The sequence below is a fragment of the Lepidochelys kempii genome, chromosome 7, assembly GCF_965140265.1.
Source record: "Lepidochelys kempii isolate rLepKem1 chromosome 7, rLepKem1.hap2, whole genome shotgun sequence".
NCBI lineage: Eukaryota > Metazoa > Chordata > Testudines > Cheloniidae > Lepidochelys > Lepidochelys kempii.
In genome coordinates, this window is record NC_133262.1 from 76,716,879 (window position 1) to 76,740,793 (window position 23,915).

The 23,915-nt window shown below is 43.3% G+C and overlaps 1 protein-coding gene and 1 long non-coding RNA gene across 10 annotated transcripts in view; one reads left to right on the forward strand and one right to left on the reverse strand.

Annotated features, from left to right (window-relative positions):
• The window catches only part of SLC16A9 (solute carrier family 16 member 9), a 31,186-nt gene extending 26,208 nt beyond the window's left edge, over positions 1 to 4,978 (reverse strand). The window contains exons 1-2 of one of the 5 annotated variants that reach the window (XM_073353384.1): positions 3,013 to 3,077; positions 1,646 to 1,709 (exon numbers count right to left, since the gene is read on the reverse strand). The gene's annotated coding sequence lies outside the window, so the exon portion shown is untranslated. Of the gene's footprint in view, positions 1 to 1,096; positions 1,193 to 1,645; positions 1,710 to 2,031; positions 2,547 to 2,583; positions 2,673 to 3,012; positions 3,078 to 4,460 lie in introns of those variants that run through there. The other 4 variants (XM_073353382.1, XM_073353385.1, XM_073353386.1 and 1 more) reach the window with 4 other exon arrangements.
• The window catches only part of LOC140914770 (uncharacterized), a 75,777-nt gene continuing 51,982 nt past the window's right edge, over positions 121 to 23,915 (forward strand). For 4 of the 5 annotated variants that reach the window (XR_012159980.1, XR_012159982.1, XR_012159977.1 and 1 more), the window contains exon 1: positions 121 to 186. This is a non-coding gene — a long non-coding RNA (uncharacterized lncRNA). Of the gene's footprint in view, positions 187 to 4,492; positions 4,676 to 23,915 lie in introns of all 5 variants that reach the window. The other variant, XR_012159978.1, reaches the window with a different exon arrangement.

Genomic DNA, 23,915 nt, shown 5'->3' on the forward strand with positions numbered 1-23,915 from the left:
CTTCACTACCTGCCGGATTGGCGGGCAGCGATCGATCCAGTGGGGATTTATCACGTCTAGTCTAGACACGATAAATCGATCCCCGAGTGCTCTTCCATTGCCTGTTGTACTCCAGCGCCACAAAAGGCGCAGGCAGAGTCGACCAGAGAGCGGCAGCAGTCAACTCACTGCGGTAAAGACACCACGGTAAGTGGATCTAAGTACTTAGCTGATGTTGCATAACTTAGATCGATTCCCCACCATCAGTGTATACCAAGGCTAAGTCATCCCATGTTCACAGGGCATTGGTATGGAGTTAAGAGAATATGAGTACCTTAGTTATATTTTCATACTTTCAAATGGTAGAGGTTTCTCTGAAGTTTTATTATAACTCTGAATTTCTAATTATTCCTTAATTACAACATTTTTGTAGTTTTTACTCTAAAGTTACTCATATGCACTTTCTATCTTCACTTCAGCTTACAATTTTTATATTTAAACTTCCATAAATTTCACTTTTACCCCCTCCACTCTCTCTTGGCTTTCTCTTTGATAAGTAAGCTCTGAAGTTCAAGTAAATATTTTCTTCCACTACATTTTTCTGTAAAAGAAACTTATCAAATGAATCAACGATTTTTACTCCAATTACCATATAATAATTTTCTTGCACAAACTACATCAACATGTTCTTAGATGAGCTGACCTCCGATACATCAGTCTGCTAAGTATAACCAATTATAACCATTTTCAAATTCTGATCACTCCACAAACAGGAGAAAGTAACTAACAGTCAGAAATAGGCTACTATTAAAAATAATTTTTGAAACCATATGTATTAAGTATGGTCCCTCAACTTCCTTTAATAGTAGATGTCAGTTGCAAAGGTCAAAAGGTGACAGCTGTAGCCTTACATATCAGAGTCCATATCTGCTCTTTTTGTTGTCAGTTCTCTCAACAAGTGCACAGGTATCTGTCAGTTTCCCCTTCTATGAATTGATGCAATGTTTTATAACCACCAATTCTCATGATCTTCTTCCTTGCTGGTACAGAGAACAAAAATTATATGACCTACCCCAAATCCAGTTTTGGATAACTGTTTGCACAAAGAGACACACACCTAGAGATCATTAATAAGCAAGTCTCCCCTCAGATTGCTTAGTTCCCAGATTCTTCTTGTCTGCGTGTTAGGGATGTTACATCCCTAGTGTGACATCTTGGAAGAAAATTGTTGTTGTTCAGTTCAGTCTGTCCCATTCAACGATAAACAGAAACTAGACACAAGGCGCTCCTGGTTCCCCCACACAGAGTGTTGAAAGATATTGAAATGAACTGGATTTTTTGCTGCACAAGCTTTGTAAAACATAATGCTTCCAGTTTTCAGCTATCATTCATTAACCAAGCAGAAGCAATTATGAAATTGCCAAACGCATTACTCCAAATCTAACACCAGTACAAATTCTTTATCACACTGATTTACAGCAGTAATACTTCAGTGAACAGTAAAAATACCATGCTATTACTGTACCAATGTGCTACCTAGAAATAAGAAAATATATAAAATAATAGTCCACACTTTTGTAGCTTCTTGCATCAGAAGACTTAACAATGCTTCAGAAACTTTAATGAAGCCTAACAACACCCCATGCAAGGGAAGAATTAAACTTACTTTTATAACAAATTATGGAAAATCTCAATTGCAGTAGGGCCTGGAGTTGGCTGGCCTCTGTGCACTAAATGCAAGACATTATAAAAACATATCAGAAACGTCAGTCCTATAAGTGGGGTAAACTGAGGCACTGTGCTAGAAAACGCTTTATCCAAAGTCCAACAGCAAGCTGGAGGCAGAACCAGCAACTGAATCGAGGAGTCCTGAATCCAAGTTCCTTCTTCTAACCATTAGTGACTAGCGCTTTCCCTATTTAGGGCACACTTTTACTGCACAAAAGCCCCTCAGATTAGGCTAGTAAAAGCCAACAGAAGAGAAGTTTACACCCAGTTAACTGTGCAAAGACAGACTCCTTATGACTGCATTTAACAAATCCAAAACACTACCTCAAAAAAGCGCTGTAACGGCCTCATTTCAACCCCCCAAAACTCGGGGGCACCCGGAGTTTCGCCTCTCTCTCTCTCGTCGGTCACACAGCAGCACTGCTGCTAGTGCACGCCCGGCTCGGACACCCACACGCTCCCGGAGATGAGCCGAGCACGGGGCGGCCGCCTTCAGCCACCCCTTGCCCCGTGCAATACAACGCGGGGTCAGCCGGCAGGGGCTCGCCTGGGAAGCGCCCCGCACGCCCGGGCGGACAGGGCATCTCTGCGGCCGGCCTGGGAGGGAGGGCCGGGGGTGCTGCAGCTGGTCCCGGCTGGCTCCGAGGCAGGGGCGGGCGGGCGCGCGCTCGGACGGGGGGCGGCCCCGAGCCGGGGCGCGCGGCAGGGGCTCGCGGAGCGGGCCCGCTACCCCCTGCCCCGGGAGCTGCCCGGTAGCGCCGCGAGGCTCCCGCCGCACGCCCCTCAGCGAGGCTCTGCAAGCCCCGGGCACTAGGACAGCGGCGATGCCGCCATCGCCGCTCCCCCGCCCCCGGGCACCGGCCCCGCCCGCGTTACCTGCGGTCCCCCCGGGTGCAGCCGGCAGCGCACCGGGGACGCGGCACAGCCCGGCACTGGCTGCTGACAGCGGGGCAGCCGCCGCCTATTTATGGCTTTGGGCGAGCGGCTGCCCCTGCGCGTTCCGGGCAGGGGCCGCTGCTCCGCGCGGGGCCGGACAGCCGGGCTGGTCCGAACCGGTTGGAACTAAGGAAGAAGGCGGAGGCGGGCGGTAGGGGCGCTGCAGCAGCCGCCGCCGCCGCCGCCCGCCCCGGGGCGCGGAGAGCGGCCGGCGAGAGAGCCCTGGGCCGGGCTGAGCGCTCCGGCGGGGTGCGCCCTCCCTGGGCGCGCCTCAGCTGCTCCCTGCCTGCCCGCCGTGTCCCTCTGCCCCGCAGCGCTAAGCGCTGCCACCCCCCAGGAGACGCCACAGGGGGGCTCGAGCCCGCTCACCGGGTTTTGCCTCCCCCAGCCCCCGCGCCTCACAGGTGGGAAAGGGCCTCTCCTGAACTCAGCCAGCAGCGAAGCTTGAGGCATCGTGAAAGTCTTGAATTGTTTCAACGCAACAGCCACCACGCAACCCCCGCTTCTCTGGGCGGGAGGGGGGTAGAGGCTTCTGGGAGGGTGACCAGACCTCCCCCTATTATCAGGAAAATAGGTAGCATATTATCAGGACACCCCCGTCCCCGTCGCCTCTTAGCAAGGTTCTTTAAACGTCATCAGTGCAGCTTTGTTGCACAGTCAGGCCATGTCTACACGAGGGAATTTTCTCAACATTCCCCAGAGCTCCTGTGCAGCTCCACTAAAGTTAGCATGGTTGGATGCCTAAATGCAGATTGGCAGCTAGTAGCCGCCTCCTTTTTATCACCACGTCACTTCGAGCAAGATTACATGCTTAAAGTGCAAGTGCCAAGCAATGGTCCATCCGCTGGTAGAGTTAAACCTATGTTAGCAAAGATATAAGTACAATTTTTAGAAATCTTCCCTAATACTTTGGTTATAGCAGTGGCGGGTTGTGACTACTGCTTATCATGGTGACAAGTACAGTTTCATTATTTCTCATGCTGGCTCATCCATTTGTTCTGGCCACTTGTCTCTAGTCTTAGACTATAAACTGTTAAGGGCAAGGGCCATCTCTTTGTGATTATGTTTGCAGAGGGGTAGCAGAATGGGGGGGGGAGAAGAGGAGGTGCAATAGAAGTTTGCACCCCCCTCAATGGAAATAGCGTGCATGCGTAGTTCTTTAGTCAGTTGTTTCACACACTCAGGCTAGGCAAAGCTTTGTGGCTGCTGGGGGTGGAGGAGAGAGCAGGATGCAGAGGATGTGGAGTGGCTTCCACAGTGTCTGGGTTTGGGCAAAGGAGAGGTAAGAACTGGGGTGATTGGACAAGGGCCAGGAGTAGCTATCCCTGCAGAGAGATACACAATCTGTCAGGACTCTCATTCACAACCTGGAGCTTGCTGCTACTCCTCCCCAGCTTCTCCCCTTGCAGATCACTCACTCTGACATTTTGAATTCCTTATGCAGGCACTGACTTGCTCTGCTCCCCATACTTTGTATGTTTAGGTTTTAGCATGCAGTTCCATGCTCCTAGGCAAAGTGAACATCCATGCCTCTGTTTATACAGTTTCTATAGTTCCTAGCATAATTGGGCTAGAGCCTCCAGGCACTACTGTAAAAAAAATAATAATTTACTCAGAGAGGGAAATTTCATTAATTCCTAAACCCTCAGAGCAGGGTAGTTAAGTATTCCAATCAAGGCATGCTCCTCATGTTAATACTTTTAAGGGTTAGTGAACTTTTAAAGGCCTTTTTAGTTTAGATCAAGTTAAAGTGCTTCACAGTGTCTCCAGCATTCAAATCTGCTGTAGATTGAGCAGTGTGACAGGGTGCAACTCACCACACTAGTGCTTCCTGTTGGTCATCTTACAGATCAGCTCCACAGGTTAGTATGCTGATGCTCAGTGATCTCTCACCCGCTGTCACTTCTGCTCCTGGACCCGCAGCACTCCAAGGACTGTGGCATCCTCTTCAGAGCACAGCCCTCAGGCTGTGCCACACTCTGTGCTCCTGCTTTCTCGGGAACATTACTGCAATCCAGCCACTTCCTCAGTGGTAAGTTGTCCCAGGCCCACCCACTACTCCAGGTCCCAGGCCAGGGATCCTCTAGATAGCAGCCTCTGTAGACGCTGCATCCCCTCCAACCTCTCAGGCTACTTCCCTGGTCTATTTCCGCACAGCCTCAGTACCTTATCCATCCTTATCTCCAAACCTGAGCATGCAAGTCTTAGCAGTAAGCCATGGGCTTGCTTTCATGCCCCTGATCCTGCCCAGAATGGCTCTGTCCAAGGTGCTAGTATTCTTCCTCCTGCAAGGCAGGTAACCAGTCCTCTCTCCTCAAGCTCCAGGGAGCAACTGAAGCTACTCTACCCTGCAGCCCTTCTCATCTGGGCCTGCATGGCCCTGATTGGCTGCTCCTCACAACCCCTCTCTAATTGGTTGCCTCCTGCACAGCCCCTTTAGGGCTCTATTAACCCCTTATGGGCCAATATGGGGCAGACACCTCATCTCAAGCAGGAACTGTTAAGGTCCAGTGCCAGAGTCTGTCTCATTTCTTTGGTCAATTTATGGCTTGGAGAACAAGAAACCTAACAAACTTCTAGTGTGCATACATGAAAAAAAATTGAATGGTAATAATTTCAAAACTACTGATGTGTTTTTTTTAAAACTTGTTTTGTTTCCTGGATTGATTTGTTTCCTAGATTTAGTTCTACAAAAACAGCCAATTATGAACTAAATTGGTTCAGGTTTCAGAGGAACAGCCGTGTTAGTCTGTATTCGCAAAAAGAAAAGGAGGACTTGTGGCACCTTAGAGACTAACCAATTTATTTGAGCATGAGCTTTCGTGAGCTACAGCTCACTTCATCAGATGTTTACCGTGGAAACTGCAGCAGACTTTATATACACACAGAAATCATGAAACAATACCTCCTCCCACCCCACTGTCCTGCTGGTAATAGCTTATCTAAAGTGATCAACAGGTGGGCCATTTCCAGCACAAATCCAGGTTTTCTCACCCTCCACCCCCCCACACAAATTCACTCTCCTGCTGGTGCTAGCCCATCCAAAGTGACAACTCTTTACATAATCAAGTCGGGCTATTTCCTGCATAGATCAAGGTTTTCTCACATCCCCCCCACCCCCATACACACACAAACTCACTCTCCTGCTGGTAATAGCTCATCTAAACTGACCATTCTCCAGGTTTAAATCCAAGTTAAACCAGAACATCTGGGGGGGGGGGGTAGGAAAAAACAAGAGGAAACAGGCTACCTTGCATAATGACTTAGCCACTCCCAGTCTCTATTTAAGCCTAAATTAATAGTATCCAATTTGCAAATGAATTCCAATTCAGCAGTTTCTCGCTGGAGTCTGGATTTGAAAAACTTCAAATCCAGACTCCAGCGAGAAACTGCTGAATTGGAATTCATTTGCAAATTGGATACTATTAATTTAGGCTTAAATAGAGACTGGGAGTGGCTAAGTCATTATGCAAGGTAGCCTGTTTCCTCTTGTTTTTTCCTACCCCCCCCCCCCAGATGTTCTGGTTTAACTTGGATTTAAACCTGGAGAATGGTCAGTTTAGATGAGCTATTACCAGCAGGAGAGTGAGTTTGTGTGTGTATGGGGGTGGGGGGGATGTGAGAAAACCTTGATCTATGCAGGAAATAGCCCGACTTGATTATGTAAAGAGTTGTCACTTTGGATGGGCTAGCACCAGCAGGAGAGTGAATTTGTGTGGGGGGGTGGAGGGTGAGAAAACCTGGATTTGTGCTGGAAATGGCCCACCTGTTGATCACTTTAGATAAGCTATTACCAGCAGGACAGTGGGGTGGGAGGAGGTATTGTTTCATGATTTCTGTGTGTATATAAAGTCTGCTGCAGTTTCCACGGTAAACATCTGATGAAGTGAGCTGTAGCTCACGAAAGCTCATGCTCAAATAAATTGGTTAGTCTCTAAGGTGCCACAAGTCCTCCTTTTCTTTTTGTAAATTGGTTCAGTCATTGTTGAGTTTTATATATACAAAATTTCTGATTACAGTTTATTTTTTAAAAGGGTTTGCTTTTGAATTTTGCTGAAGCTTAAAAATAAACCTTCTGAGATAAGACTACACATGAGAAAGTTCAGCCTCAAGGAAACTAATAAAATTATGAGTATCAGAAAAGGGTGAGTTAGAATGGAAGTTGCTCCTGCCTGCATCCCCATTTATAGTTGCACCATTGATATGAACATGGCAATCTGTAAAGTTCATAAATAGTTTAGGTAAATCTATATCATCTGAAGAAGCTTTATGTAGAAAAGCAGCACAGGAAAGGGAGCTGAAGCCACTGTAGTTCTCCCCTCTGTCCCACTTTGATCCCACATAGCCAGTAATCCAAATCTCTTGGTGGTTTCTCCTCCACTTCTAGGCTTCTGCTCAGTTCACCAGCACTTTAGCAGCACCAAATTTAGCCCCTCTCCCCTCAAATCACTGAGAGGGCCACCTTCACAAACATACCTCATGTAGAGGGGTGAATGATAGTTACCTGATGCTACCTTCCCATCACAGGAACTGCTTTAGGGGCTTGTCTTCCCTGCTTAAAAAGCGTCCATTTTCAATGCCTGTGAGCTATCCCAAAAGGAAAAAAAACAGTGAAGATAAGGCACTTTAGTTCTACTGTGAGATAAACTCACTGAGATCAACCTTATATACCCACCTGCAGTTGACCTGTGCAAGTTTACCTCACAGTAAAACTAAAGTGCTTTATCTTCACTGTGGTTTTACTTCAGGATATCCCATGCACATTAGTTACCCCACGGTAAAATGCAGCTTTTTAGGAAGTAAAGGCAAGCCTTGGCATTCTTTCTGCCCCATCCACCATCATCAGAACACCAAGCCCTTGTTGCAAAACAGGAAATGAAGGCAGAGGTGGAAAATTAATTAGGAACTAAAGTTATCCATAATTAAATTTGTTAAAAAACCAACCACGCTCAACTGGAGTTTCCTCCCAGGGACCTATATATTCATGTAGATTGTCACCAAGGACGAAAGCGGCAAGACCAGCATTGAAGTTTCACCTTGATTTTGGGGTGGTTGTGGTGGCTAGGCTTGTGATTCTTGTTAACTTATGGTTAAGTTAGTATATAACTGATTTAGGAGTGTTGCTTGTGTTATTTTTTACTCCCACAGAAGATGGGGTGACAGAAGGTCATAGGAGTACAGCAGTCAATACAAGGAGTGATATAACAAGATCTAGCTACAGGACAGAGCCCCAATTAGGGCGGATCCCCCATACCTATGACACCTGACCATATGTTGGATACTACAGATTATCTGAGAGGCAACCCTCACTGTGGCAAAAGTGACACTCTAAAATAAGAATCACAGTCTGCAGTGGGAAATTCAAGTGGATCTTTGGAGCAGCTATCCCCTAATTAACTACCTGTTAGACTGGAGTTAAATATTATCAAAAAATAGCTACAACCTTTTGCACCTTAAATCCATGCTACAACTTTAAATACAAGGTATATGAGAACAGATTCTGGAATGAAAATGAGAAGCTAATATGTTCAATGTTCACTGATTTCCTAGGTAGCATGTTAACTTTCTCGTGAAAACATTCATTAATGATTAAGACAGAAAGAGATGGGAAAAGCAGGCACTAGCTTGGCTAGGGTTTTGTTAAGCAAATGTGTTATATATCTATGCATGTAGAGTCTAAAGGGCACTGAAACTTCAATCTTCAACTGCCTTTAAAAGCAGTAGTTTAGTAGTTACAATTCAATGCCTCATATGAAATAAAAAGACTCAATCTTGTCAAGTGCTATTTCACCATAGATGATAATTAAGGAACACTATTGTACATTCTCTCAAATTAATGAGAGAAGATGCCAAATTAGGACACGTATTGTCATAGAGTACCTAGTGCATAGCTATCAGAGCTGATCACTTGCTGTAAGAGATACAGAGAATATTATGCAAATTCTGGGATTATATTACATGTATATGCTATGGAAACAAACCCAGGAGTACAGATAAGTAGCCTTACTACTTTGATAGTAGACTCAGCAAAAAGCAGTTCAAATAGCACAGAGAAAAATCAAGAAAGTTCTTCAGACAATAAGACAGGAGATCTGATTAATTATATCCCAAATCCCAACAACCCTCTGACAAATAGCTGGCCCATGTTGTGCTCAGTGTAGATTTATCAATCAGCCTTTTATAATAGCAGTACATTTATGCTGCTATTTGTAAAGCTGTGTCAGCATTTTTCATTATAATAACTCAGCTATAAAACATTGCTGTTACATGGAACTTGGCATAGAATTTTAACTGCCAATTGTAAGTATTTTTATACATTTTCAAATAAGTCAGTTTGTATATTTTAAATTACATGTGGGTAAAAACAAATATTTAAAGATGCTAAAAAACTTTGTAATGCTTCTAACAGAAAAGAGGTTAGGTTGTCATTTTTTTAATTTGAGAAATGAGATATATATTGGCTTTTTTCTATTGTGCTACTGTAGTGCATCTGGTGAAGACACGCTATTTTGACAGGAGAGCACTCTCCCATCAGCATAATTACACCACCTCCATGAGAGGCGGAAGCTGTGTCGGCCAGAGAGCGTTTCCCACCAACACAGCACAGTGTGGACAGCGCTTTAAGACTATGTAACTTACATCATTCAGGGAGGTGTCATTTTCACATCCCTGAGCAATGTAAGTTATGTCGACTTAAGCGGTAGTCCCCAGGTTTCCATTGCAGGGCATATGCAAAGGTACCTAAGTACCTGTGGGGATTTAGACACTTTACAGGGTTAGGCAGCAGCTGAACAGTGATTCTGAAAATGTCAGTGGTGCCTAAATGTTGGACTTCGGGGCACATTAATCAAGATTCTTGGGCACCTAAGTAGGGTGACCAGATAGCAACTGTGAAAAAACAGGACAGAGGGTGGGGGCTAATAGGCGCCTAGAAGGAAAAGTCCCAAAAAACGGGACTGTCCCTTTAAAAATGGAACATCTGGTCCCCCTACATCTAACTGACTTTGATTCACTTCATTAAACTGAAACAATAACTCACTAGCACAAGACAATGGCCCAAGTTATTTTCTACATCACTTTTAGGAAATGTAGTCTTTATCACTAAATAAGATAAATGTGATTTACATACTATATGATAGTTACTGGGAAACATACTAGCTTTACAGGTTAAAGAACCCATAATATCTAGTGTCTGGATGTTTACTTTGGTAGACTCTCAGCAAAGCAGCAAAAGTTTAATATACAATAAAGGACTGATTTTTCAACTAAATTTCATATACTGTTACCAGGATATCTTTAAAAAGAAAAGGAGTACTTGTGGCACCTTAGAGACTAACCAATTTTATTTGAGCATAAGCTTTCATGAGCTACAGCTCACTTCATCGGATGCGAAAGTGATCACGAAAGCTTATGCTCAAATAAAATTGGTTAGTCTCTAAGGTGCCACAAGTACTCCTTTTCTTTTTGCGAATACAGACTAACACGGCTGTTACTCTGAAACAGAATATCTTTGCGGTCTAATCCTTGACCTGATTTTTCAGGTACCCATGGTGTCAGGCAAAAATTCACCGGTAACTGAGTCAATAATTTCCATGTGAAATAACTGCAATTATGCATGCAAATTGTGTATTTGTGCATGGAAATATATAGGTAAAGGCTTAATAGGCCATTTTGTGTTAACAAATATCTGATTTGCATGTGTGATTGAGGATTGTGCATGCAGATTAGGCTCACAATTATACTGAGAAATTTTAGTTCTAAACTAGACATCCGATCTTTGGAATAATCAGGCCAATTATGTTTCTGTGAAAGTTTGAAAGTTTTTGAAGTGTTTATGCCAGGCTAAACATTAGGGCTGGATCTCATTTCTCCTCACAGAGGCTATAAGCAGGCATGCTCATTGTCTATGAACTTTTCATATAACACTGGAACTCTAACTAATCATGCTTCAAGACTTCACAAGCTTCCCAGGGATAAAAACAGCTAAATTAGTAAATTTAGATAATAGTCATGACATACTTTAACATTACAGATTTTGAGACCTCACTACCCATGATTCATAACACCAGTTAAAAATCTTTTTTGTGGATATAAAATTAAATTTCACAAAAGTGCTTGCTAAAATTAATTAGAAATTTCTTTAGCCTGGCTAAGGGGTGTCTACAGGGGGAAAAAACTTTAACCCACCTATGGGTTTGGCTACATGGGGAAAAAGCCAGGAATAGCAAGTGCTGAATTCTCCCTCTGGGGCACTCTTATTTCACACTTTGGGCTTGTCTTCACTACTGGTGTAAGTCGACCTAAGTTATGTTACTCCAGCTGTGTGAATAACGTGGCTGGAGTCGACATAGTTTAGGTCGACTTACTCTGGTGTCTTCACTGTGCTGCATCAATGGGAGACGCTCTTTAGTTGACTTACCTCATTCTTCTTGGGGAGCTGGAGTACCAGAGTCGACCGGAGAGAGTGCTCTGTCATTGATTTAGCGGGTCTTCACTAGACCCACTAAATTGATGTCAGGTATTAATTATTCTTGGAATATAAATTAGCCTTGCAACCATCTCAATAAAGCATGAGCTGACCCAGACTGTGGACCTTCAGGAAGCAGTTCATATCTTTGCAACCAAGAAGGCACGGAAAGCACCACTTTGATTATTCAAGCAGATAAAAATGCCAGTGTTTACTGTGCAGACAAGAAAAGTTAACTTTCAAACACCTGAACAGCAAATGTAAGTGTTACTTAAAATTTTTGAACAAGGCATTTTAAGTTGTTAGTTCTCCTTTATTGGGGTAGGTAGCAGAGCAGTATCATGAGAGGAGCAGAACAGGAAGAAGGCAGAATTGAGACCTTTCAAAGTTTTGGCCCAAGAGAGGGGACATGGGGACGTCATTTGAGCTCCCCGCCTCAGGTGCCAAAATGTTGTGGGCCAGCCCTGCCCACAGTGGCTTCCACATGTTCGCCGATAAGGAAGTATTTCCAGCTCCAGGCTGCGGCCAGCTTAAATCAGATCCTTCCAGATTGGCATTCATATTACCCATAGGATTGTATTCTGCAAAGTGGTTAAATTGTCATATTCCCAACGTTCCAGGGGAGACTTCATGCCCAGTTTGGTATGTACATAACTGCAAGCTAAGGATTGTTCTTTATGGAGGTACCATTATGATTACACATGGTAACACCACATCCCAATTGCGGAACCCCATAACCTAAACACCTCAGGAGACCAGAGGGTTATATGTTTTTGGGGCCCTCCATGACAAACCACATGTCCAGATGACTGTGTTTCCCACTGTCATTCATTATGACATATTTTAAGGAATACTGTGCAATATTTCCTGATAAATTTGACAATCTTCACCAGGTTAGGATCCCCACTTCAATTCATACTACTTACCAACATTGCCAAATTCCCATGGGGGATTAGTAGTAGTTTTCCACAAGTAAATTCTTTAAATTTTCATTTGTCTCATTACCACCACTTGGGGGTTATAACAGTTCACGTGTTTTCTCCTTTTGTTACTTTACATCGCAGGATCTGGGCAGCGTTTACAATAGTGACAATTGTGATTAGCAACAATGATTGCTCCATTTCAGGCCAGGAAATCCTTGGTTTCCCCTTTGTAGGGCCACCTGTAATATACATGTAACAATTTATACATTTTTCTTTTTAACCCCCATTTTGTGCCTTTTTATTTGCATGCAATAAATCCATTTCCACTCTTCATTTTTCGTTCCCAATAGCAGCAGGCTGGGCCCCAACTGATTAAAGACTCAGTAAGCAACCCTCCATTTAGGAACTGGGAATGGATGGCATTTGCCTGGAATGCGGTACATCACTCGATTCCCTCCGTTGGGTAGACGGTGCTTTCCAGGCCGGCTATACCACGCACTAACCTTTGCTGCTATATGCATTAATTTTTTGTGTACAATATTTACCAAAATAACCCTAACAACAAGACAAACAACACAAAACACACAACACAATCTTCATCACGACAGTAGACCCATGGTGTTCTGGCTTGTTCTTTCACTGGCGCCATCTTGCCCATAGTATCTGAAAAACAAAATAAACATTTCCCAGCCCCTTGGTGGGGACAGATTATTGCTTAAAAATACCCCCTTTTCTGACTGCAGGAAAACAGAAGAATGACCTTTATACTAGGCAGGCTAGGTTTTACCCTTAAAGGGAAAGGGTGAATTATTCTACTATTCATTTATGAAATTCATGAGGTTGTGTACCTCAGTTTCCCCTGTTGTACAACAGACCAGATTTGTAATGGTTTTTCTGCTGTGCCAAGCTTTAAGTTTATTCACAGGTAATAGCTGAGAGGCAGAATTACCATGAAATTTGCTTTTAATTACCATTTTTAGCGTGCTTAAAAATTTTCCAAAAAATTATACAGATTATACATTGTCACAGGATTATTCACTAGCATTTATTCTAAGGTTTAACATTGTGACAGTTAGATTACTTAGAGCCACCTTAAGGCTCAGTGTTGTGCATCTCACCCCTGTTGTTTCTCCAGAGGGGAACTGTCTTAACTTTTTTTGTTTCCCTCTTGCAGCTTTTAGCTGCTATTTATTACCAAAAAAAAAAAAAAAAAAAAAATCCAGAATCTTTTCCCATTCTTTCAGTTCTGGCTGCCCCAGCCAGGAACATATTCCGTAATTTTTATTTAAAAAGATATTATACTTTATAAAAACATGGCAGTACCCAAAGGGTTAAATGCTAAATATCAAAGCCACATTACACTACGGGGCCCCTGGTCTAGCATAAGTATCTGTTAGTGTTGCAACTTTGAATGAGAGATTGAAATGGAATTTTAGTGGCATTTTTTTAATTATTTATTTTTAAAAAAAACTAAACCAATTTATTTTAAACCTACAAACAGGATTTTATAAATGATGAGTGCTGGTTTAAGTTCTTATTACAAAATTATACAAAAAGATTCAACCAAAAAAATTCTCTTTTGCTTATCACTCCTTGCACTACTGTTATATAACTGTACCCTGATTACACTTCCATTTTGTGCAATTAGACAGTAAAGTTCCAATAGAAACCCCTTACATTTTTTAGTGATTTTAATTAACTTGTCTAATAGTCAAATAATATAGATCAGAGTATTTGGCTACTTGCTGCCTGCAGCAGCCATTTTTTAACTACTAGGATTCCACCCAATGTGACTGTACCGACTGTATATATTTACCTTTATATAACTGGGTTTTATTTTTAAACTACACATTTCCTTTTTATTACACCACAACTGTTAGCAGCATTTTTACACCTTCCAACCGTTTATTTTTCTTCAAACTTCCCCCAAACTTTGTAGTATTAATTTTTACAAAACTACTTGTAACTATTTACTTACTTTAAATTATCTACTTGTGCATTTAATTCTTTAAGGTGGTATATTTTGCTTGTAACAAACATAGCCACCCAGTACAATTCCTGCAACACAGCTGCCCTTCCCTGTGCCTCCCTTACCTTGGGATTATTTAAAAAGGCAGTAAAATATTTATTCCTATGGTTACTCGTGGACCTTTTACTTAAAACATTTCAGTGAAATGCAGCAGACTTCTGTCATACTTTGTCCAAACAAACTTTTCACTAAGTATCCAAAGTACCGTTCATTAAAACTTCAGAAAACCAAAAGTGTGGGGGGAAGAGTAGGGGAGGGGGGAAAGAGGAAGAGGTGGCAAGAAAGCAATTAACCCTGTGAGATCTGTTTAAAGTACAGGCTACCAGCAGCAAATTAAGTAAACTGGGAAAAAGAAGAAAAGGATATTGTTAGCTCTGAGCTACCAGTAGGTCTCCCTGGGTTGAAACAGTTGGGAACCCTCACCCTTAGGTTCTCATTCTGCCTCCGGGAACCCTGCCGTTTTTTTATTCCCCCAGGACCAAGTCTCAGCTCCAGTTTTTTTAAAGTAGTTTGTTAACTCTGCTTTTGACTTTAAACCCTGTCGTGCCAAATTATTTTTAACTACTCCTAACTTTGATTTAGAACCCTTCAGCAGCTCTTGCTGAAGCAGCACTAAACTTGAAAGGTTTACAGGCAGCCTGAGAAGGGACGGGTGGGTAAATAGGGGCCGGGGAACAAGAATTTTGCTTTAAAGGTGTCTACTTGACCCTTCTGGGCCAGGTTCTTTGACTTAAGACGATTAAAATCTTTCATAGATTTTTAGCTAAAACCTGACAGACCCGAGAGCCTGCAACAAAACAGCCTTTTTCTTATTCTGGGAGCACCTGGATGCCAGGGCAGCTTCCACCCACCCCTGAATGGCTAGCCAACCCTGACAATCCCCAGGGGGGCCTGCATATGGATCCCCCATTTCCCTACTGATTAATAAACTCCTGGGAGCACTTGGGTGCCAGGGAAGCTTCCACCCACCCCTGGATGGCTGGCCAATCCTGACAATCCCTGGAGGGAGACACATAAGGACCTCCCCATCTCCCCACCAGTTTATTAAGAAACTCCTTAACCAGGGTTACAGTAAAGGGCCCATTCAACTTGCTTATCGAATCCATGGCGAGACGTGGTGATCAGGCATGACTCTCCCCTGAGATCCTGTTCATGACGCCAGATGTTAGAAGAAAGAGCAGGCTGACCCAGAGGCAGATTTGAGTAGATGGGCTTCTTTGTTGCGGTACTTGTTCTCCTGGACCCAATTGTCCAGTAAGCACTGAATTAGTTACAGCATGTTCTTTTTGTTTGTTAGTCTGTACACGCCTACATCCGTTACAACACCCCAAAACCCCTTATTAAGTAATAAAAACACCCATTTTGTTAGTAAACCCACCCTATCTATTGGGCGCAGCATTACACATTACACAGGCATTTTACCTTGAAAATATATTTCTTTGCAACAATCTGTTGCCATAAATCTCCCTTAATTTGCAGTTTTCAGGGGAGGGAGGAAGGAGCCATGACCCAGGGCTCGCTTATATAGCTGGGAAAAGAGGGGAGGAGGAGATAACACTTCTTTACCCTTCTTTTTCCTTTAGATCTCCTCATTTTTATATAGCTGCAACACTTATTAATTCTTAACAAGAAGAAAGGAGGGGAAAGGGGTAACACTTTATTAAGCGAAGGAATAGTGCCTACTCCCTGATACCATGCCAGCACACTAGCAGTTTATTGTTATACTTAACCCTAAAATATCCCAGCAGATTTCACCAAACAATGATGAGTAGGCCTGATAACTATATGGAAAAGGAAAATTCTATCTAACTACAGATAGAATTAATGTAAGGCACAAACAATAGCAAGACATTTACTGTAATGTGGCAATGTTATTTCCTTTCTCATATCCTGTGTTACAGTCACAAGTCAAGACTGTTTTACTGTTCTGATGCAATTACATGATGCATAGTCATTTTAGCCACATAAATGAATAATTTTGGAAACAAAGAACTCTGAAGCTCATGTGCATTATGGCTGAGTGTCCTCGAAGAGCCTTCTTAAAAAGGTCTATTGTATAAATTGTGGTGTTTTAATATTTATTTATTTTTGGTACAAAAGAAAGAACAACCCAATCAGACAATGAAGTTAAGTATTATAACTAAGAGCAGGGCTCATACCAGAGAGCTCAGGTCCTGATTTGGGTCAAAATGAAATCTGGGGGTAGTCACTTTCAGTTTGGCCAGAGAGAGACCTGACCTGTGAAATTCTGATCTGGATCCAAACTTGGGCAAAATTGAAAGGTGGTGGGAGTCAACCTCAATGTTCTGGCAAGGGGCCATTTTTACATATAAGCAAGCATATGGTGACAAAGTTCCTTCTCTACCTTGGTGGGTCTTGCACTTATTGGCAGATTTGTTCGCTTTGGAGCTTCATGGCAGCCCTCAGCTTGGCTGTTCTTCTGAACCCACAGTCCAAGTCAACAACTCCTGTGTCTGACCAGAAGTTGGGAGGATTTGGGAGGAACCCGGGCCCGCCCTCTACTCCGGGTTCCAGCCCAGGGCCCTGTGGAATGCAGCTGTCTAGAGTGCCTCCTGGAACAGCTGTGCGACAGCTACAACTCCCCAGGCTACTTCCCCGTGGCCTCCTCCCAACACCTTCTTTATTCTCACCATAGGACCTTCCTCCTGGTGTCTGATAATGCTTGTACTCCTCAGTCCTCCAACAGTCCGCGTTCTCACTCTCAGCTCCTAGTGCCTCTTGCTCCCAACTCCTCACACACACACCACAAACTGAAGTGAGCTCCTTTTTAAAACCTAGATGCTCTGATTAGCCTACCTTAATTGATTCTAGCAGCTTCTTGATTGGCTGCAGGTGTTCTAATCAGCCTGTCTGTCTTAATTGTCTCCAGAAGGTTCCTGATTGTTCTGGAACCTTCCCTGTTACCTTACCCAGGGAAAAGGGACCTACTTAGCCTGGGGCTAATATATCTGCCTTCTATTACTCTCCTGTAGCAATCTGGCCGAACCCTCTCACAATACCTAAAGTTTGATGATACCACACCATTATATATTACAGAACTACAGTACAATTTATAATGTGTCCCACCAGAAAGGGAGAATGATACATTTTGCAACAGGGCAGGGTAAGTCTGGAAGGAATGTAAGTAATTTTAAGTGAACAAAATTAAGAGAGGATGAAGAAACAGTGATGGAAAAGGTGACCAAAAGAAACATCACTCCAAACAAAGCCCACTGGACATAACTCTCCAAGTAGGCCAGACTGTCAAATCTGAGTAAGATACATTAGTGTGGCCTGGGAATGTAATCCAAAATGCAGTATATTCAAGACAATGTTTGCAGTGGATCATTTTTTAAAATGTTGCAATATATGCCACACAAGAACACCCTCCTTGACAGTAGGTGATGAAGTCTCTCTCCATAATCTGCCAGTTAAGTGCATGACGCAGGGAAGATTGTTACTAACCAGATTAGATGCCTCTTAAATCCATGGTATGACTAAAACTATATGCTATGGTGCATTCAGATGTTTCAAGAATTTTCAGTTCCAGCGTATCTGACAGGGTTGAACTCGTTCCTTTGTGAAAATGGGTTTAGATGTCCTGTGGGTAAGAATTGCCTTGTGTCCAGAAGGGCAATTAGGCAACTGCAGGGTATCAAAAGCCAAATATTTCCGTGGGTACAGCCATCCAGTACATTGTCAGTGCTGGAGACAGCAACTCAGGAAGTTGCCATCTGCTTTCTTTTTTCCTGTTGAGCAATTTCTTGTTAGTAGGGATTACTGAATTTTAACAAAAAGAACGAGGAGTTCTTGTGGCACCTTAGAGACTAAGAAATTTATTTGAGCATAAGCATTTGTGGGCTAAAGTAAACTTCATCAGATGCATGTAGTGGAAAATACAGTAGGAAGATCTATATACAGTAACTCCCCACTTAACGTCCTCTTGCTTAATGTTGTTTTGATCTTACGTCCCTGCTCAATTACAGAACATGCTCCATTTAAAGTTGTGCAATGCTTCGTTATAACATCATTTGGCTGCCTGCTTTGTCCACAGCTGGCAACCCCCCTACCAACTCCCCTACACCCCCCACAGCAGCTCCTGCCCGCTGACAGACCCTGGGATCAGCGTCTTCCCCCTCCTCCCCCCGCCCACAGCAATCAGCTGGCTTGCGGCTTTCTGGAGGAAGGAAAACCAGCTGATTGCTGCGGGCAGGAGGCAGGGAAGGTGGGGGGAGACTGTGTGCCGTGTCCTCACTCCTCCCCCTTAAAAAATTGCAAGCCAGCTGATTGCCACGGGCAAGAGGGAGGGGGGAGGAGCAAGGACGTGGCGTGCCTCCCCCCTGCCTCCTGACCTCGGCAATCAGCTGGCTTGCGGAGTTGAGGAGGCAGGGGAGGGAGGGGGGAGCCTGTGCACTGTGCCCTCCCCCCTCCCTTCTGCCTCCTGAATGCGCAAGCCAGCTAATTGCCATGGGCAGGAGGCAGGGGAGGGAGGGGGAGGAGCGAGGATGTGGCGGGGCCGAGTAAAGTCGGGGGAGACGAGGCGGGTTAAGGGTGGGGGTTTGGGGGAAGGAGTGGAGTGGGCTGGCCGAGGGTTGAACCTCCCACCCCTAGTGCTTGCAGAGAAGGGGAAGCTGCTGCTGCACAACGTGCTTCTCCTAGCCTACAGCACCTTCAGCCTCCTTGCCAGCCTCATTGTCTCCAGTGCCAGTGGGCTGTGCCTGTGTGGGGTAAGGCGGCAGCACTTCCCAACTATAGTACAGTACTGTAGGTACAGTATGTTTGTAAACACACAACACGTGCACACTAACCCCCCACCCCCAGCGATTCACTGTTGCTTTATGGCCCAACGGCCCTGCTCGGGAATAGGGCTCTACACCAAGCACTTGTGAGGCCACCAGCTTCCTGCAAAGCAGCTGCGGGTGGTGCACAGCAGAGGCGCTGCCTTGCTGTCTTGCTACAGTGATGATTGTAGTATTCAATTGCTTGTTTAAAATTGTTTAAAGTGTATATAATGCCTTTTGTCTGACAAAAAAAAATTTCCCTGGAACTAACCCCCACTATTTATGTTCATTCTTATGGGGAAATTGGATTTGCTTAACATCGTTTCACTTAAAGTCGCATTTTTCAGGAACATAACTACAATGTTAAGTGAGGAGTTACTGTATACAGAGAACATGAAAAAATGGAGGTTGCCATGCCAACTCTAATGAGGCTAATCAATTAAGATGGGCTATTATCAGCAAGGAAAAAAAAACTTGTGTAGTGATAATCAGGATGGCCCCTTTGAACCCGTTGACAAGAAGGTGTGAGTAACAGTAGGGGGAAAATTAGCATGGGGAAATAGTTTTTAGTTTGTGTAATGACTCATCCACTCCCAGTCTTTATTCAAGTCTAATTTAATGGTGTCCAGTTTGCAAATTAATTCCAGTTCTGCAGTTTCTTGTTGAAGTTTGTTTTTGAAGTTTTTTCGTTGAAGAATTGAGACTTTTACGTCTGTAATTGAGTGTCCAGGGAGGTTGAAGTGTTCTCCGACTGGTTTTTGAATTTTATAATTCTTGATGTCTGATTTGTGTCCATTTATTCTTTTGCGTACAGACTGTCCGGTTTGGCCAATGTACATGGCAGAAGGGCATTGCTGGCACATGATGGAATATATCACATTGGTAGATGTGCAGGTGAACGAGCCTCTGATAGTGTGGCTGATGTCATTAGGTCCTCTGATGGTGTCCCTTGAATAAATATGTGGACAGAGTTGGCAACGGGCTTTATTGCAAGGATAGGTTCCTGGATTAGTGTTTTTGTTGTGTGGTTGCTGGTTAGTATTTGCTTCAGGTTGGGGGGCTGTCTGTAAGCGAGGACTGGCCTGTCTCCCAAGATCTGTGAGAGTGAGGGATTGTCCTTCAGGATAGGTTGTAGATCCTTGATGATGTGCTGGAGAGGTTTTAGTTGGGGGATGAAGGTTCTGTTACTTTCTTTGTTGGGCCTGTCCTGTAGTAGGTGACTTCTGGGTACTCTTCTGGCTCTGTCTATCTGTTTTTCACTTCAGTAGGTGGGTACTGTAGTTGTAAGAATGCTTGATAGAGACCTTGTAGGTGTTTGTCTCTGTCTGAGGGGTTGGAGCAAATGCGGTTGTATCTTAGAGCTTGGCTGTAGACAATGGATTGTATGGTGTGGTCTGGATGAAAGCTGGAGGCATGTACGTAAGTATAGCGGTCAGTAGGTTTCCAGTATAGGGTGGTGTTTATGTGACCATCGCTTATTAGCACTGTAGTGTCCAGGAAATGGATCTCTTGTGTGGACTGGTCCAGGCTGAGGTTGATGGTGGGATGGAAATCGTTGAAATCATGGTGGAATTCCTCAAGGGCTTCTTTTCCATGGGTCCAGATGATGATGTCATCAGTGTAGCGCAAGTAGAGTAGGGGCGTTACGGGACGAGAGCTGAGGAAGCGTTGTTCTAAGTCAACCATAAAAATGTTGGCATACTGTGGGGCCATGCGGGTACCCATAGCAGTGCCGCTGACTTGAAGGTGTACATTGTCCCCAAACGTGAAATAGTTATGGGTGAAGACAAAGTCACAAAGTTCAGCCACCAGGTTTGCCGTGACATGATCGGAGATACTGTTCCTGACGGCTTGTAGTCTATCTTTTTGTGGAACGTTGGTGTAGAGGACTTCTATATCCATAGTGGCCAGGATGGTGTTTTCTGGCAGATCACCAAAGGATTGTAGCAGAAGTCAGCGGTGTCTCAAAAATAGCTAGGATAGCGTAGGGCCTGAGGAGAGAGTCTATGTAGCCAGACAATCCTGCTGTCAGGGTGCCAATGCCTGAGATGATGGGTCGTCCAGGATTTCCAGGTTTATGGATCTTGGGTAGCAGATAGAATACACCCCAGGTCAGGGTTCCAGGGGTGTGTCTGTGCAGATTTGTTCTTGTGTTTCTTCAGGGAGTTTCTTGAGCAGATGATGTAGTTTCTTTTGATAACCCTCAGTGGGATCAGAGGGTAATGGCCTGTAGAATGTGGTGTTAGAGAGGTGATTGGCAGCCTCTCGTTCATATTCTGACCTATTCATGATGACGACAGCACCTCCTTTGTCAGCCTTTTTGATTATGATGTCAGAGTTGTTTTTGAGGCTGTGGGTGGCATTGTGTTCTGCATGCATCTGATGAAGTGGGCTTTAGCCCACGAAAGCTTATGCTCAAATAAATTTGTTAGTCTTTAAGGTGCCGCAAGTACTCCTCGTTCTTTTTGCTGATACAGACTAACACGGCTACCACTCTGAATTTTAACAGTACACATTTGTCAATGAAAGGCAGGAGGGGAAAGCATTGCTTTCCTGGAGATCTCTGTAGAGTGAGGATAATTTTTTCATTTTACTAGGCTATCAAGGATTAACAGTTAGCTTTCCTCTCTCTTATTTAACTAAATTGTATCCAAACAGGCAAGGACGGACCTCATCTTGAGAGAGAGACTGTCTTGTGGTCCACCTCCCTTCCCACTCACAATCATATAGCATCCCTGTGGCAATAGCAGCAATTGCTTACATGGAAAAGTCATAGCAGGAAAGCATTAATTACCCTATTTGAGTGCTATTTACCAGCTGGAGACAGGCAGGAGAGCCAGCACCATGCAAACGACCCTCTCTCCACGTCACTGGGTGCTCCCTGAACCATGTGACCACAGTGTAGAAACTTAGTTAAGCCGTTTCCTTAAAGGATGGGTAGAAACTTAAATAGTAAGTACAGGCCAAATAACTTTTGCAAGAATCAGTGTCAGAATATTAAAGACTATTTCCAGGTTGTTTATTTATCAGATAAATACAAATGACTGGCATAAGGCAATTAAAAAACCTATACACTTGATGCTAGAGGAACAAAAATGAACTCATCTGATGCTGCAGTTCTGCTCAGCGACAAGAGACTCTTACGAAAGGGACTGAGAAAGCGGTTTAATCCTTTCCTGGGGAAAAAAAAGCTATCACCCCCCTGCCCTGCAAATCTATTACAGCTTGAGAAGGGCAAGTGTGAGGCCAAACTCCTCCTGTTTGTTGTGTGATAACCATTCACTGATTAAACAGGATATCCTGGAAGTGAGAATTGAAATAGGATTTTTGAAAGTTGCGTTGTGCCAAGACCACACACTGCACTATCTCCTCAGAATGTGAAAGTACTTGCTCAGTCTCCCAAACAGCTCTGGCTATAACTGCTTACCTTAAACTAATTTAAGAAACATTTTCTTTTTCATTATTGTAATATCCCCCAAAATAAAAATATACAGTTTATTCAAATCTTGTTTTTTATTCTGGGAACTTTAACTGAGCATTTTAAGAGTACGTCTTTGCTTTAAACTTTTGAACACTGCATTTTATAAAAACGTACTGCAGTACTCCTAGTCACTCCTCATTTCCTCTTTGCCTTGGCCTTCCACAGCCTGGTTAAACTTCTGATCTTCTCTGCCAAGATATTGCACAGCTTTGACCCCGTTTTCTGCTCTACTCCAATTTCTTCATCCACCTCCTTTTGTTCTACCCAAACTCCCCTCCTTACTGGTACCTTTGTGTTCAATTCTTTTTCCCCCTTTATGCTTAGACAAGTCCCAAACACTTTCAAACGGATACCACTTAGGTTAGGAAGGCAAACAAACATACTACTCACAAGCTGGTTGTGATCTCCATGTACTAAGGAGGATTATTGTTTGCTAACCTTTTTACACAAAAATTATCAGTGATTTTCTACACCAATAACCCAGTTAGATAAAATGCAATGTCATTCTCAGTGCAGGAATTAGGTGTAGAGCCAACCCTACAATCACGCATTAACCCAGGCATATATTTATTAAAAAACTCCCCCCAAAAGAGTACGCAATGCTAATTAAAATGTACACAAATATCAGTGAAATAATCATTTCTATTTTCCTAGTCTCAGCATTTATTACCACTTTATTGCCAGAGGTCATATGCAAAATCCTTACCTCTGTCCAGAACTCTTTCATCGCAACACTGACTATTGCTCTCAGTGTAGAAGAACTTTCAACTCAAGTTAACATATTGAGCTGTATTTACATATAACTTGCTGTTAATACACATTACTGGAACATCCAAAATTTATACTTGGTTAAAATGTTTTATGGACAAATAGTAATTGTGAATTGCTAATCAGCTAACTTATGATGTAGTGTGTCTTCCATTTCATAGAGCCTAAATTATTCAATCTTATTAGATTGAATGACATTACTTTCAGCTCTATTTGGCATTTAAACAGCAACGTGATCTTGCATGTTACTTTCCATTTAAAATTATCATAATTCCCATCCCATTTGGAAACCCCAGCAAAAATAAAGGTTCCACACCTGGAACACTTACATTTTAGCTCTTCTCAGAGTAAAAACTGATACATTTAAAAACCCATCTGGGTGGAATATGCACTGGATGATAAAAATGTGAGGTAGAATCTATAAAAACTAGGGAACAGCCACAGATTTGGAGATATAGGAATCTATATTTGAGTAGGGATATATTAGCGATCACCTAACCAGGATGGTGACAGTGACTGTGAAATGCTCAGGAAGATTAGAGAGGCTATAAAAATAAAAAAACCTCAATAATAATGGTGGATTTCAACTATCCCTATATTGACTGGGTACATGTTACCTCAGGACAGGATGCAGAGATAAAGTTTCTTGACACCTTAAATGACTGCTTCTTGGAGCAGCTAGTCCTGGAACCCATAAGAGGAGAGGCAATTCTTGATTAAGTCTTAAGTGGAGCACGGGATCTGGTCCAAGGGATTAATATAGCTAGATTGCTTGGTACTAGTGACCATAATATAATTAAATTTAACATCCCTGTGGGAGGGA